Raw genomic sequence first — 16,824 nt, 5'->3', positions numbered from 1 at the left:
TGGTGATAGTATACGCTAGCCCTATCGAAAGTTGCTGCTAACACTAGCTTCAAAGCTATGAAAAAATTGACGATAGCGAGAGAAAAATGACAAGAGGCCTAAAAGAATTCACGTTACTCAGCTCAACGTCACTTTGCAACCTCTAGAGGCAAAAACAGCCTAGGAATGCATAATGAAACAGCCAGGGCCAAGTACAGCACAGGTCAACAACGCCCCAATCCCCCCCCCACAACAGCCAGGATGCCCAGCCAGAGTCCCAAGAGAAGAGAAAATGCAGAATCAGGGCCTCATATATGAAAAATGGTGCATCACTGCGGAAAAACACTGATGTAGTACTTTTCATATCGCCATCCTTGTAACACTCCATGGAGGCGATGCCTGGAAGAGCGGACAGTCTCCGGGACAGGGAGGCCCTGCTGTGCCTGAGACCTGGAGAGGGTGGCGTAGGTGCTGTGGAGTTTCTGTGGCCTGACTGTGTAGCCAGTCTGCGTTTGGCGCTAGCCTTTGAGCTGTGACAGTAGACATTGAGGCATTAGCGATCGTCCTTACATGGTGGCGTAGTCTGGTAGGTGGCATGGAGTCACATTGCTGATCTGCATGAGAAGATTGGCTGGCACCCCTTAGAGCTGTGATCAGTAGAGCACTCCTGCACACCGACGTGGGGAGGTCTGTATTGCATAGCACGCGCCAACACTACAGCAAGGTGCACAGAGGAGAATGCCAATGGGGGACTGCGCCTCTATGCATCACAGGCTAGATGACGTTTCACTGGCTGAACGCTGTGGAGGGTGAGGCTCCTGAGCTGTGCTGAATTTGTGTGGCCGGAGAGCTGCAACTTCATGCCTAAGAGGGCCCTATTGCATCACCTGCATCAGTAGGTTACCCAGCGGTCTTGGAGGTGACTGCTGCACCCAGGATTGTGAAATCTGGCCTGGCTGAGGCTCCTGCTGGCTGAGTCACAGATTTTGAAAGAGCACAGCAGATTGACCCCCGATGTCCATGTCCAGGTGAGGGGAAGGTGGGATGGGGAGCAGAGCCGGACCGGGGGTCGACTCGGGCCCAGGCCAGGCGCCTGTGGGTTCCGCACACCATGCCTTGAGCAATCCCTGCACTACAGCAGACCTTCATCGCCAAGGGCACCACACAGACGGGTGGAGAACTCCACTAACTAGTTCCAGTTGCTGATATTGGCCATTGGTGGTGGCGGGTGCCAGGGTCAGGGTGTTCAGGCACCAGCCCTTGTGCGCGCTGCCTCACCTGCCCTCTCTCACTGGGGCACCGGGGAACACGGAATCTGGTTGGCTTTCCTCGCCCTCTAGTATTGAGATCTTGGATTTCCAACAGTGCTGCTCGAATGAAGATTCCTGGCTAGCATTCACCTGCCTGGAGGAGAGGGGCTGGCAGACCACCATATGTCATACATAGTGCTTGGGCATCTGGCGCAATGATTTTCCACCTGCACACGGGGGTGGCGCCGACATTTGGCCGCGCCTCCGTGTCGGTGAACTGAGAGGCTGGGGTTCGCTGTCCGGCAGGTGACAGAATACATCCTGGACTCCAAACTAGACTCTGTAATGCAGCCAGACCCCGAATGGCAGCTCAAAACAAACAGGCACTTCCTTTGAGGGCCACATACACAAAATCCCAGTCTTCTTCACGCTGAAGTGCACAGATCATCACAAGTTGAGATACAAGTTACACAACATTGAGCAAGAACTGGCTAAATTCCCCCTGATTACCCTGAGCACAGTGTTTGAGCCACAGCAGCTAATGGCATGTCTGAACTCAGGAAAAAACTGTGGAGGATGCAGAGGGCCGCTCCTAGCGTAACATCGTGAGGGAGTTGGGTATGCCCAAGGGAGCTGAAGAAGCTAATGCAGCAACATATAATGAGACATGGTTGCGTGACCTACATACAGCAGGTGCACTCTCCCCATTCTTTGTTGTGGAGTGGGTCCATCTAGTGCGGGATAGCCATCTGCTGTTGGGGACAGGTCCTAGACCCTTTCTTTTCTGCCTCCTACAGGGATTGTGATGCTGTCCTGAACGAGGTACACAAGCTGGGGTAGGTGAAAGTGGATAACGCCACAGTCATTTTCTTTCCTGACTACACCACAGGGGTGCAGAGGGGCTTGCCTCTAGTGGTTAAGTGATGCCTCAGAGAGCTGGGCATCAAATCTCCCTCTTCTACCGTAAAGGCTGCGAGGGATCTCAGATGTTGACATGTAAGTCGTTGACGCCGCTGAACAGGTCTGAACCTGGCTGCAATATACTGGTTGCCAGAAGCTGCGGAAGGGAAATGAAGGGTATGCGCAACAAGCTGTCATTCGTGGAGCCAGTCATACTGGGAGACATAGGAGGAACAGGAGTCCCTGCCGCAACTACAAGCAACCCCCAATCTGCAGCAGGTTATACAAAAAACCGGAAGGTGCTGCATGTGGGGTGACTATACACAATCACACTCAGAGTCAGGTTCCAGAAACTTCCCCTGGACACTCCCCCAGCAACGTGGGCCCCACTGTGACATGGTCATCCGGTGCAGAGTCTGTGCAGCCCCCTGATGTGACTCATCAGATGGCAGATAACCTAATTTAAGGTTGACTAGTTGTGCGTCTCTCCTTCTTCCATGGTTACAAACTGCTCCGGGGAGCCTCTGGCTTTCTGTCGTTCCTGGTCTCCAGATGTTTGTTGCTGAAGCTCCGGTCTACTGAGGTCAGCACTTACAGGGGAACAGGTTTAGTCATCACCCATAGGGAACAGAGCAGTTGTTCAGGTGAGTGGTGAATGTCAGGGGTGGGGGTGGTGGTCTCCTTGGTGCTCGAAGCTGCAATGGCAGGAGGCCCATTGCATTGTTGACCTAGCCAAGGATGAACTGTGGGAGTTCTTTTATTATCCAAGGGCCTCATTTATGAGGCATTAGCGGCACTCTTGAATTGCTGTAATGTCACTTGTTTAACTTTCCGATGGCACAATGTGCCACAGCATCTATACAAGGCCACATAAAGCCACTTTACATGGCTTTTCGTGGCCTTGTAATTAAGTGCCCTTTCACACAATAAACAGTGTGAAAGGGGCTTTCAATGGATGTTGCTATGGGCATTGCCATGCCAAAACAATGGAATCTGAAGCATTCCCTGGTTTACGAGAAACCTTAAACCCTCGGAATGCATCAGAATCTAACACCACCCCAAAGGTGGCATTTAGGAGGCGCTATGAAGATAAATGTTCTCATTTCTCCTCTTTTTTCACTTTTTCTATGTGTGCAGCATTCTGCAGCACACAGAGAAAGAGGAAATACCTTGGATTGATACGTTTTCTGCAGGTAGGTTTGCTTCCTGCACAACATCAATCAACTCTGGAGAGAGATTTTTGTGGCACGACTGAGGGATGGCAAGGGGAATGAAAGGTGGTGAAGAGGAATATTTGCATAGTTGTTGGGAGATTGTTCATGCTGGGGAGATTTATTGATAGGGGGTAAGTAATCAATTGCATTAGTGAGGTGTTTTTTTTTTAATGACAGGTTGATATGTAAAAATGTTTTAGCTGCATACCTATCCTAATAAAGTGGCATTTTGCTCTTATCAGGTCTGATTAATTCTGCAGCATTTCGTCTGATGCAATTAAAACCTCAATAGTATGGCACCAAACCCACTGTGCACGTGGTGTCCTTTACTCCGCTACTATAGGTTTGAGCATCATCAAAAAGGCACACTCCCCAATGGTGGGTATAGCTAATAGCGAAACCAGAGCTATATAAAGCTTTGTCATAAGGTCATTATGGAGAACAGTTATTTCTGACAGCCATTAGTAGTAGGAGAAGCTTCACTACAGTCCACAGTCAATGTGGTGGTCAGCCGCAGTGGCATCACAGTGTCCGTAGCTGCAGATAATTTTCTCTCCCATGTGTTTTCAGGTTGCCTCAAAGGACTTTTTTCAACACTTTATTTTGTATAACCATGGGGATAGATCAAGTGCTCAATTTGTGCTAATGTTTGCGGGCGAGGCCAACCTGTACCCATTTTTCGTGACCCGCACTCATTTTCCTTGACTTACTAACTTCTACCACAAGTAGCATCTCTCTTATAAAATTCTTCTCCGCGTAAAATTACTCAACTTACACCATTCTACTCCTTGCAACGTTTATCTCTGTGCAACCATACACTCAATTTGCAATGTGCAATGTACGCTGTGCAATGTACACCCAACACAAAATGGTGTTCTGCATGTAACAATCTAGTCGATGCACGATTCCTCTGTACATCATTCTTCTTCATGTTAACATTCCATTCTTTGAAACATTCATTCCTATTCATGTAGCATTCAAATCCATAAAACTTTCCTCTCAGCGTAACATTCTGCCCCATGCAGTATTTTTTTCCATTCCAAGTAAGGTCCCTCTCCACGGAACACTCCATTCAAGGTAACATTCCATTCCATTTAACATGGATCACATCTCTCCACGCAACATCTGACTCCAAGTGGTATTCTCTATTCTACGGCATGTGACATTTTTCTGCATGTAACATTTTTCTCCATGCAGCATTTCACTCCATGTAACATTACTCTCTGTGCAATAGTCCACTTATATGTAACATTCTTCCAAAGGCCTCAGTACACCCTGCTCAGCATTCCTATTATTTTTCTCGCTGTAACATCCCACTCGTTTCTACTTTATGTAGCATTCCAATAAATACAAAATCCCTCTACGTTTAATATCTCCGCCATAAAACAGGTGAGTCTAAGTAACTTTACTCCTGTGCAGCATTCCACACCAAGATACAATTATCCCCATGCACCAATTTTTCATATGTAAACTTCTACTCCCTATTGTATTCCAATGTATAAATCATCTGCTCCGTGCAATGTTCTTTCCTTATACCAAGGACCCCAATTGAAACATTCCCCACCCTGCATGTAATAGTAAATGTGTCTGCTCATGTAATGTTCCTCTACAGAGCTCTGATTACAAGCTGGATGTTAAATTCCGAACCATGCAGGAACAGGAGTATGCTTAGGGGTCGAAATTCTGAGCTAAACAATCATTATCACACCTCCAAAGTTTTCCTCTGACAGACTTCGGCAGGTCGGCGATATCGAAATTGACATCTAAAAAGGCACTGAAAAGTGCTATAGTTGTGGAATGTGGTGTTGATGATGCTGGTTTAGGGTGTAATGCCTCATTTCCAAGTGCGAAACTTACAAAAGGAGGTATTTACCAAATCCAGTTAATAACCTCATTCTGGGGTAATAGTATTTAAAACTTATAATCGGGCCCCTGCACTTTTTAACACCATGATATATTCTACCCCATTACTCTCTACGTCCTGTCACCTTCTTGAAGCATTCCATTGTATTTAATAGCCCACTATATGATACGCTAACTAACATTCATCTAGATTTAACATTGTACTCCATTGAGTATTTGTCACCTTCCAGATTTAAGTAACATTCAACACTGTGTAACATGCTCTCCATGCAGATCTACACCCCATGTAATATTTCTCTCCATGTAAAATTCATTTTCAAGTAACAATCATTTCCATGTACAGACACACTCTGTGCTCCTTTCGATGCCATATCCTCGCCATTCCACTCTAATCTACCATTCTATGTTCCATTTATCTCCATGTAACGTTCCACTTAATGCAAGTGCAACACTGATGATGGCTCTTAACCACTCTCAATATACTTGTCACTAGACAGGAGTAATCAATTGCAGTGAGGTGCGTTAAGTTGTGTCCGTCAAGTAGGACGTGGAGAACTTGTAATATGACGCACAAGACACTGTCGCGATGTATAGGGACAGGCGGGGGGCTTTTCTGAGGGGCAGCATGCTTGGATGCTACAATCATAACTCAACAATCCTCCGTCCATTCCTAATCCTAGCTCAGGTGGATAGAAGAGTGGGCGCGCGGTCACTCTCTGTCATTTTCCATGCAGTACTCCGAATTCATACTTGTGCAGAATACGTGACACTCTCTGGATTCCCCCGGCGCGCTGCACAAATTAAACTGTGCATTGTGCTGTAATCCATGTCAAATGAGCGGTTTGCCATCCTCAAAGGAATACACATCTACTCTGTGTCATTAGCAATTCAGAACTAATGAAAAAGTTTGAATAGATTAACTGGAGAGCACAGGGGATCTTAGATACTTATCCAGAATGCTAAAGAGTATAACACAATTATATAAACGGTTTCACAATCCTAAATGGATCATTCATTACATGTTAAGATTAACTGTGCAATGTCGAAGCCTGATGTAGAATGCATGCAATTCAGTACATTGTGAGTCTGAATGTTCGTTCAGAATTATATAACTATTTGCACTTTGTTTATTGGCCAGTGACCTAAGGAATGTGTGGTTTGAGAAGAGGCCAACTGTTGGCTGAAAGTTGTAAGACTGGCAGAGAGAGCAGGCCATCTTGATCATTCACTATTACAGCAGCATGGCTAATTATCTTGAGGAAGGGTCCCAATAGATCTGTGATATTTTTAATAGGAAACAGAAACATAATTGCACACTGAACCCTTAATCCGTGGTGAATGCATGCTTACACATGCTTGGCAGGCCATCTTGTAATTTCTTTTTGTTGTGATGGAAAAGTCCCTCATATGGTAATGGACATGTATTTCTGCATTGTGTGCCCCAGCTGCAATGATATCTGGAGCACTGGAGCTGATTTTTGTTGCCATGCTCTGTGCTTAACTCACCCTTGGCCTACATCATGTTCGCATGTAGCTCTGTGCAACACATATGAGGTTACATGCATGTGCTGGGTGTATGGGTGCCTGTGAGTGCTACAATATATGGAAGAATCTGGGTTCCATTTTGGGGGACCCATAGCTTCCTGGAGAAGCATGAGGAAGTAGAGAATTCCTTCGGACATATTTTTTGAGTGCTGCTTTCCTGAGAGCTGGGTGGGACACACGCTGGTGGGAGGAAGCGTTAAGTTCTTTGGAATACTCCAAAGGAAATTTGTTGATTCTGAGAGAGGGCACTGGAAAGGGCCTGGACACATCTTAGGAAGGAGATGGGTCTAATAAGAGAATCATAAAGAGTAAGGCTAGGACCCTGGGTTAACCTTTTGATGCTCATTTCACTGTGGCTGACATTCAGGTGTAAACCTCTAATCACTCCCACAGCCTGTTTTGTGGGGCTATAGGTTTTGGAATCACTCCAGCTGTGAGAGACTGGTTTCTGGAGGAAGATCAGGGCAGAGGAGTGGGTTTCTCAAAAGGAAGCAGACCCTCCGACACACACTTCAAAGACTTGGACACAAAATCATATTTTGTATCTGGAAATGTACTGCTGGAACGGGACCTTGAGGCCCCCACATTTGTCAACCTTCGAGCAGCTATTCAGGTTGGGCGAGGGGGAGAAGCTCTGCAAAACTTCTACACTTGACCAGGGCTGGAGACAAAATACTTCCTCTCTCCCAGCTGGGTGATAGGACATCACCCAGGGAATCCCATCATCACCTCGAGTGTTTGGCTGCTTACCAAGATGAGTGTGCCCTGTGAGGAAGAGGAGAGGGTTTGGAGGGAGAGAAGTCCAGTGAGGGATCCTGGTACGTGAATCCCCTTCAAGAGATTCTAGGAAGGACTGCTGTACGGATGGGGCCATCACCTGTGTACAGATTCAAGTCGGTGACCCTGTATGCCAGAGGTGGCTGCCCTGAAGCTATCTGTTGCCACACTAATTGGGCTGCTGCCAGTGTACAGGGTGAAGTTGGAAAACCTGCATGCCAGCGGGGACTGCTATCAAGATATCATTACTGCTGTGCTGATCGAGCCATCGTATGTGCACAGAGTAAAGTCAGTGACCTTGCATGCAAGAGGAAGCCAAGAAGAAGGGTGCATTAGTGCGTGCCAATCAGGCCAGCGCCTGTGAGCAGAGTAAAATCAGGGACCCTGTATGTCAGTGGGGCCTGCTCTGAAGAGCAAGCATCATTATCTAGTTTTATTGATGCAGAGAAGATGGAGATCGTGGTGACCTGTGAGTGCCCAAGCAATGACTGAAGCATTGGAACCTTAGTGATCAACCTCCTATCTGTGAGAAGGATCAGAGGAACTTACTTTGTTATCAGAGGCAGGACCATTGATGTCTAGCCATAGCCCCTGCAAAGTTGAAAGTGCTATTCACTGCCGGCAGCCACAGCAGAGCCGCTGCAGACCTTCGCTACACCAGAGAGCAGAATGCTCTAGGGCAGCGTTTGCCAAACTGTGGTCTGTGGACCCCCTGACCCCCCAGGGGTCCGTGACACATTCCCAGGGGGTCCGCAAGAGGCAGTTTTAAAAGGAATGCAAAGTTCCTTGTCTAATTAGCAGTTTTAGAGCAACAATAAAAGTGTCAAAATAACGCCAGTGATTAATGCACCTGCTGGAGAGATGAGAGTTTTGTCCAGTGCAGCTTTGAGATATCTAACGTAGCACAGAACAGAGGATGCAAAGAACGTGTACCATGCATTTGAAAAAAAACAGTGGTTTATGTGCATTGATCAGTGGGTTGCTGCTTTTGTCACAGATTTTTTTGTTACTCTGCAGTTCATAAGTGACAATCGTAATCTGGCACAATGACCTATAAACTGTCATCAAAGAACTGCTTGCACACTGCATGGTACAAGTTAGGAACGTATGTTTTTTCCAAGTCTTTCATTATCCTGATGCTGCTAAAAAGCTTTATATGGGCGGAAATACATTTTTATTTTTTAAAGTCAATGCTAACCACTAGCTGATGTTCTGAATCCCAAGTTTGCGCTTCTCCGGATCAAGCACTCCTGCCTACTAGTATGAATGACATGTGAATCCTACACATTGTAGTACCCTTTGCCTTATGTAACATTTTCTATTCACTGATTTACACATATGATTCATTGTCTCTATATGTATGTGATGTAAAGTGCTCTGACATCCTACAATGGCATGAGAGATACTATAAAACAAATTAAATACATGTGACAGAGAGGCTATGGAGAGATGAGAGGCACTGCTGAAGGATGATAATAAGGGAATCATTGAAGAACCCCAACAAAGATTGTCGTATCCTGGTGTATAGAAAGGTCTTCATTTACTATTCGTTAAAAGCCAATACAATTTAATATATAATGATATATGTGTTTTAGACTGCGCCAATGTTTCCTAAATTTCTTGGAGGGAGAGCCTCCCAAAGCCCCCTTTGTAGTGGTCAGGCTCACTCACTGCACTTGGTGTGCACCGTATGGCGACTAGTCTGAAAACATTTGCCAGGGCTGCTTTGGGTTTCCAGTCTGGCCGTAGCAGGAGCCTTGTACTGCGAAATAAAACCAACCATTTAAAAGTTAGTCTCGGAGATGCAGCACCAACTTTCCTATTAAAATGTTTTCTTTTTTGCAAATTCTTTGAATATAAAATACTAAGGGGGATATTTACAACAGAAGTGGCAGAGAGTGTCGTTAGCCTCCTTGGCTTAACGACACGCTCCGCCACTTCGGAAACAGCGGGCTGCACCATATTTACAAGAATATGGTGCAGTCTTTGTTTCCCCCTGTGCTGGCGCTGCACTTAGCAGTGTAGCGCCAACGGGGAACCCTTGCACAAGGGTGTATGTATGCAGTGGAAGATTGTTTATGTGCAGGAAGGTCCCGCTTCAATCTTGAAATTCCATTTTGTCACTTCTATGTGTGCTGCTTAATGCAGCACACATGGAAGTTACAAAACTGAATTTTTTAAAAAGATTTCTAAAGCATGGTGGATGGCGGAACCTTGATACAAATGCACCTGATACAAAAAATTGGCCACTTTTGTGAAAAATTCCCCTTATCTAAACCCTTAGGTGGGAATCATGTGCACACCGATATGACACCCGCCAACACAATGCCAGTTCAGAACAGAACTACAACATGAGTTAATTGAAAGCACAGGTGCACCATAGAATAAACAGGTTTTCAATAATCACTTCACAAGTATAAATGTCCAGAAAGTCCGTTTTGTTTAGATGATTTATTTTTCAATACAGTGAAAATAGGACAGCCGACGCGTTTCGTCCCTGCCGGGACTTCTTCAGGGCTGTGTTTGCTACAAAACCCCAAGCCAGGCACAATTCAAGGTCCCAAAACGGAGGGCTTGAAAATGAAATTTCAAAGACTCGAACGTCTCAAAAAAAGTGAGATGTCTAGGTGGTGGGATGGGACCACTCTAGAGAAATATATTGAAAATGAAAAAATCCCTCGGGGATTGAGAATTCTCATATTCCCAACCTTCGAGGATTTGGATCCTGAACAATTAACAGATTGGGAGGGCAATCTTAGAAACGCCTCCTATAATATGATGAAGATCCTAATTCTCAATGCAGAAAAGAAAGGGGAAAAGCTTAGGAAGGAAATTGAGGAATTGGAAAAGGAAATTGATGATTCACCTCTCAAGGAAGTGATTAAGAAAAACTACACTACCCTTGAAAAAATCTTGGAAATCCACCAACTTTATCTCGGGGACAAAAAAATAAAAAAGATCAAACGAGATGACAAGGACTACAAAGAAGGCAGAATTTACACCTTTGCCCGCAAGTACGATAATGTAAAAACAGCAAGGGAAGCCAAGAGAGGTAGGGAAGAAACCTTAGAGCTAACTTCCGCCAGTAGCATCACCTCTTTGTCATCAGTTGCTAGTACAGCTTCCATAGACATCATTCCAGAGACTAATGAGGGGGAAGTAAGACCTACCACCAATAATTTTTTATTGGAAATGGAAAGACTGAGACTTGGTGCAAGGCCAAAGGAACAAAGACCAGAAGGGGGGGCAGGAGGTGGCAGGAACGAAAACAGAGGAAGAGGTCAAAGTGGAGAGGCAGTGGCAGGGCGAACAAGGTCGAACAGGACAAAGAAGCAATGAGTAACATTGTTAACAACATGGTTGAAACCGACAAAAACATTGTTGTCAATCTTTCAGATAGAGCCCTCACTAAAGTGGAAATAACAGTTCTAAATAAGGGTTTGGGTTTTTGCCCCAATATCATGGGTGTAGATACTGACATTTTTGTGGATTTGTTTAAATTCATACGTGTATTGAAACTGAAAGATCATTTTGTCAGAAACCCTACCTCTGTGCCCTCTGATTGTAATGTTGATACCATCTCTGTATATACAGCAACAGAAATAAAAGTCATTCAATCCATGGTGTCAGTAGAACTTGATACATCTTTTGAAAGTGATGTGGTCTGTGCAGAACTGGGTGTTGTGGATAAACTTACATCTGATAGTGGCTTAAAACCCATGTCCAAATTTATTCCTGTAGGGACGCATGCCAATATTGATATTTTCAGACAGAAAGTCACACAAGGTCTATACCAACTCCTCGACCATCCGATTCGTCCTAGTGCACGCCGTCACAACCTCTCATTAGAAGAACGCCTCGCCCTTAACAATCTCAAGACAGACAAAAATATAGTCATCCGCGAAGCGGACAAAGGGGGAAATGTAGTTTTGATGAGAAAGGTAGACTACTTCTCCGAAATTGAATGTCAACTCTCCGACATCTCTTGCTACACTAGGATCCCCAGTAACCCCATTGCTGCCCTGAGTGCCCATATTAACATGCGACTCGCAGATTGGCGAGAAGAGGGACTAATCAGTTCTGAGGAATGCAGATACCTTATGGTGTCTGAGCCCACTTTCCCATGTATTTACATATTACCCAAAATACATAAGGGCGGCGCTTTTCCACCGGGCCGCCCAATCATCTCAGGGGTTAACTCTCCGACTGAACGCCTTTCGGAATATGTTGATACCTACATTCAACCCTTTGTACAGAACCTCCCGTCCTATATTAAGGACACACAGGATATTCTAGCCAAATTTGAAGAAGTGATATGGGCAGAAAATATGATCTTCGTGACACTAGATGTCACGAGCCTTTATACTTGTATCAAAAAGGAATTTGGCATCACAGCACTGGCGTTTTACCTTGGACAGAGGGCAGCAGGCTACATGGACCACAATGAGGTTCTTTTGGAGATGACCAATATCATCCTCTCCAAGAACTTTTTCTTACATGACTCTACGTGGTACCAACAAATTCAGGGCACGGCCATGGGCTCCAGGTTTGCCCCAGCTTATGCCGGCCTCTTTATGGGGTGGTATGAGCGGGAGCATGCCTGGAGCCTACATGCTATAGAGTGGTCAGAGCATGTGATTTTCTGGGGCAGGTACATTGATGACGTTATTATGTTATGGAATGGACCTGTCCCAGCATTACTGTCTTACTTTGAATATCTGAACAATAACCCCTACAATGTTAAGTTCACCATGGAGTATAGTGCTAGGGAAATCAATTTTCTTGACATCACATTCTTTGTGGAAAACAACAAGGTAAACAGTAAAACCTACAGGAAGGCCACTAGCTGCAATAGTACATTGCACTTTAGTAGCGCGCACCCTCGACATGTTGTCAATAACATCCCTTATGGGGAGATGATCAGGATGCGCCGCAATTGCAGTACCCCAGATGCATTTTCTGAAAACATTAAGGAGACCACAAAATGCTTTCAAAATAGGGGCTATCCCCCTCAAGTACTGAATAAAGCTTTGAAAAGAATCAACAATGTCCCTAGAGAGTCCACCCTTATTCCATCTAAAAGAAGTAAGGACACATTTTCTGGTGTTGCACTCATCACTCCATACACAGATGAGAGTGCAAGAATCTATAACACCATGCGCAAGCATTGGCATTTGCTCACCTCTATACCTAGTCTACAAGGGATTATACCAGCAAAACCCAAGATTACATATAAACGGAGTCCCAATTTAAGAAACATTCTCTGTCCCAGTTACATCACCCGAGAAAAAGGGGTGGATTGGCTCAACAGCAAGCTAACAGGCTTTTACACCTGTAGAGGTTGCAATATGTGTGGTCTTGGCAAGGATAAAACGAAAGAGTTCTGTTTCAACAGCACACATAGGCACAAAATCAATCATTACATCAATTGCAATACCCCCTATGTAGTGTACGTTCTGGGATGCCCATGTGATCAAATCTATGTGGGCAGTACAAAGAGGGCACTCAAAATCAGAATACAGGAACATGTCAGGGCACATAGAAATGGGGACTTCAAATATGCAATGACACATCACATGCAAGAAAAACATCTACCCAGTGATACTATCTGGTTCATGGGTATAGATCATATCCCAGTTAACCCCAGGGGTGGGGATAGATTATCAGCACTACGCAAGAAGGAAGCAATGTGGATTTGCAGATTGAGGACACTTGAATTTGGCCATCATTTTGACGATGAATTACACCATTTTTTGGCATAATCTGATCAGATGTCCGTACTAGAAATGCCTTTAATATAGACTTGTAAATTGTTTGCTCTGTTACAATGACTACTCTTGGGATTGCAATGTTTTTGCCAGACATGTTTTTTCTCACCTGTTTTTTCACCTGTATACAGTATGTGCCATTGTTTGATTTTCTGCGTTTTGAACTATCTCTAGCAATGGGGCACTATGTCAACATCTCGAGTTTATAATACAGATGTACTACACACAATGGATAGATGCTAATGTGTATCCTGTTTTTTTTCTTTTTTTGGTATATTATGTTTTGATATAACTCCCCTTTTTCCCTCTTTTCCCTCTTGCACCTCCATGATGATTTAGCCAGTCAACGTGCTGGGTCTAATTGGTTAGCTATTCCGTTCTGTCTCTCTCTTTTGCATAGCTAGATTTTATTTTTATCCACACCGTTATGCACCTTTCTAATTCACCGTCTTGTTTCATAGTTTTTGACTCTTTTCATTATACTTTTTTGGGATTATGTGTGATTTATTCTTTATACACTTTTTTAGTTTCTTTTAGATCTGACTATGAATGATATTAGCGCTATACAGTTCCGTTTCCACCTTATCAATACACCGTTACATTTCTGTATGCAGATCTTTTTATAATTATGGACATGGGTGGGATTCGCTAAACTTCAAACATCGTACCTACTTGACCGCGAGAGTTCTACTTTAAGTCCTTTATTCCATACTCAATCGAGGCATGAAGACCATTTCAATATGGCCGACACGTTCTATGGCTTGATCGTGCGGTTCTTAACAATGACTTGTTCAGTCACTATAGATTGTCACCACATATTATTTTTACTCATTTGGTAAATCTTTTGTTTTTTTATGGTTTCTGTTTTTGGTTACAGTCTTCCGTTTTATTTTTATCTCGGATATTATTCCTTTGTTCCAGACGCCCGTGTACTGCCCCAAGATGGCCGCCTCCCAATAGATGGACTTAGACCTTTCCATCATGGCCGCCACACTTGTTGGCGCTCACGCTCGCTTTACTGCATTTTACGCTTAGTGTTATGGTGAATCAATCGATAATTTTGTATTATACATCTCATACCTTCTATATTATTTTATTTACGTTGTTATAGTTTTGTTTATAGTTGCAGTCTTCAACATGGTTGATTTTAGTGGTTTTGGACGCATTTTAGATTGCACCCACCCTGCTCCAAGATGGCTGCCCGCTAGTAGACGTCCTTATACTACTCTAATATGGCGGCCACGCTAATAAACTTCAATGTATCAAGCTATATACATAGCGGATCAGGCCGCTACGCCTACTTAGGACGTATATTCATTCACTAGCCTTAAATTCTTTTTAAGAAATTAAGCAATATAGATTCCTTGCTCTCTTTGCACAGGTTTTGTTCGTTAGTATTGTCATCTTATCCTTACTTTTTGACGCAGACAAGATGGCGGCCGCAAATTGCCGACATCCAACCACACTTTCGCCCACATTGCATGGCAGGTGATTTCCATCTTTCAATCAAGATAGGTATATATACTAGTGCTGCCATGGCCGGCAACCATCAGGCGTTATTCATACTGAAGGGACCTTTCATCTGGGCGGTTATCTCCCGCTCTCTCCACCTTCTCCGAGGTAAGTGCTATTCGGTCCTTTTTGCTTCCCTAGACATGCTATCCCTCCCAAGGCCTACTTTGCCTTGTTCCCCCAGGGTGTATTCTTTCATCTTCAGTGCCTCATACATAGTTATTGTTGGGCTATGACTTTTACTATTAAGCTTAATCTCCTGAACTGAGGTCAGTCACTATAATCCCCCATTCCCTAAGACCATGAATTATCTCATGTACACAGTTTGTTATCAGTGTATCTAGTTCAAATGTTTGTCCTTTGTTCACAAAATGTATAGTTAATTGTCACATCACTTTCTCCTTTTGATGTGTTTTGGTTCCTTAGAATTAAGGAGGAGGAATCATGATCAAACTCTTTTGATGTCAGGATATCCGCTGTAAGGGGCACTTGGTCATTCATAGGTAGATGCTATTATCTTATGTTACCTTTCTTTCTTCAAACCCAATTCACACAACATGACTGTAATAATGATTGTTGTTTTCTCTTTTTCTTTTTCGTCTACTCAGATTGCAGTGCACATCGTATTGTTGGTGCACCATATACTTGTTCTTACGTGATAATTGGATCTCAAATCATTTACCCTTTTATACGTTGATAGTGTATTTATAGGTAAGCAGGGTCTACAATTCTCTGTATTTTGGTTTTGTTATTTTTGCCTCTGCTTAGATCCTCTAATTTAGTTTCAATCATACAGTTGAGCATGGACCATTAACTATCTAAGAATAAATTCCTTATAGGACTCTACACACCAGATTATCTTCACTATTAACACTAATAACATAAAATTATCCCCCTTTTTTCTTTTTTCTTATTCCTCTTCATAGTACTTTCTACCTAGACCCCATGTTTACATGACACTTCATGACTGATCTTTTCCATGAACATCCACGTGGATACTCACTATCTTGTAAGTGGTATATTTTCTCTCGTCTTAGTTTTGATCATCCATGTTGATTTATCTTAATATGGATTTTCTGGGACCATAGAATAGCTTACCTGTATACTTGGTTTTCTCCTCCATTGATCCCCTTTCTCTTTGTTTACGGATGGGTTTTTACCTGTTCTTTCATTTACCTTGTTTACAGCATTGATAATAGAGATTGACAGAGCGGCCTGCAACCCAATTGGTTTTTACAACTTACCGTGGACATTTATTTATCTATTGGTAGGTGCACTTTCCCTATTTTATGTCTGTTTTTGTCTAGGTGCCGTGAGGCTCTCAGATTACTGGGCCTTACTCTTTAGGTGTCAAGAGGTTTTTAGATTACTTGGTTTCGTACCCTCTCATCATATGTTAAGAAATGTTTTTTCTCATCCTGGAACAAACCGCATATAATAATGCATGACTTATTGAAACTGTATATTTTCAACTTTTCACCTAAGAGTTCGAAATGAATTTGTTTAAAACACAAAGATTACATGGCTTCTTTTCATATAATGTTAACTTGGGGTATCTATTACTGGTTGAATTCCAGGAATGTAGCAATGTTAACGTGTTTGTCTTAGAAGTGTAGAATCACTTTTTTAATGTATGGGACTATTGTATACTCGGCTGGGTGTTGCAATGTTCCATCTTTTAATTGTATGTTTATACTTTTTGTCTTTTGTAAACACAGCCCTGAAGAAGTCCCGGCAGGGACGAAACGCGTCGGCTGTCCTATTTTCACTGTATTGAAAAATAAATCATCTAAACAAAACGGACTTTCTGGACATTTATACTTGTGAAGTGATTATTGAAAACCTGTTTATTCTATGGTGCACCTGTGCTTTCAATTAACTTTTTTAAAAAGATTGTTTATGTGCAGGAAGGGTCACCTTCCTGAACATAAACAATCCAAGGCGTTTTGCTTTTTCCATGTGCGCTGCACAAAGCAGCACACATTGAAAAAACAAAAATGAGGAGAAATTAAGGAT

General features: G+C 43.5%; 1 long non-coding RNA gene across 1 annotated transcript in view; it reads left to right on the top strand.

Moving 5' to 3' along the window:
• Nucleotides 1-16,599, top strand: part of LOC144792950 (uncharacterized) — a 221,344-nt gene extending 204,745 nt beyond the window's left edge. Inside the window, exon 5 of the long non-coding RNA XR_013602641.1 lies at nucleotides 16,527-16,599. This is a non-coding gene — a long non-coding RNA (uncharacterized LOC144792950). The remainder of the gene's footprint in view (nucleotides 1-16,526) is intronic.
• The last annotated feature ends 225 nt before the right edge of the window (nucleotides 16,600-16,824 follow it).

Source organism: Lissotriton helveticus, chromosome 11 (assembly GCF_964261635.1).
Source record: "Lissotriton helveticus chromosome 11, aLisHel1.1, whole genome shotgun sequence".
NCBI classification, from domain to species: Eukaryota; Metazoa; Chordata; class Amphibia; order Caudata; family Salamandridae; genus Lissotriton; species Lissotriton helveticus.
Note: the sequence above shows the minus strand (reverse complement) of the source record. Positions and strands in the feature narration are given on the sequence as shown.